This window comes from Antrostomus carolinensis, unplaced genomic scaffold (genome assembly GCF_000700745.2).
Source record: "Antrostomus carolinensis isolate BGI_N321 unplaced genomic scaffold, ASM70074v2 scaffold42570, whole genome shotgun sequence".
Classification (NCBI taxonomy): domain Eukaryota; kingdom Metazoa; phylum Chordata; class Aves; order Caprimulgiformes; family Caprimulgidae; genus Antrostomus; species Antrostomus carolinensis.
In genome coordinates this window covers 3,151-3,384 of record NW_010287222.1, presented here as the reverse complement: position 1 = coordinate 3,384, position 234 = coordinate 3,151, and the positions used below count along the sequence as shown (strand labels likewise).

General features: G+C 67.5%; 1 protein-coding gene across 1 annotated transcript in view; it reads right to left on the bottom strand.

The window, feature by feature from the left end:
- Positions 1–234, bottom strand: part of TFAP4 (transcription factor AP-4) — a gene marked incomplete at both ends in the record, with an annotated part of 3,997 nt that overhangs the window by 617 nt on the left and 3,146 nt on the right. The window lies entirely within an intron of this gene.

Here is a 234-nt window from a genome sequence, read left to right as displayed (position 1 = left end):
GGGGGGACGCAGCTCCGCAGAAGCCCCAGGAGGGAAGAAGCTGGTTCCTCTCCCTCCCTTTGAAGCTCCCCAGACAGGGGTGTCCCTGGGCTGCGCTGGAGGGCAGCGGTGACCAAGGACAGGGTGCCAGCACCCCGCTCGCTCTCCTCCTCGCTGCACTAGGCTGGCCTAAGGCTCCCCCCACCGTTGGCAAACCCAACTGTGCCGGGGGAACAGGCTGAAGGCTCCTGTCCC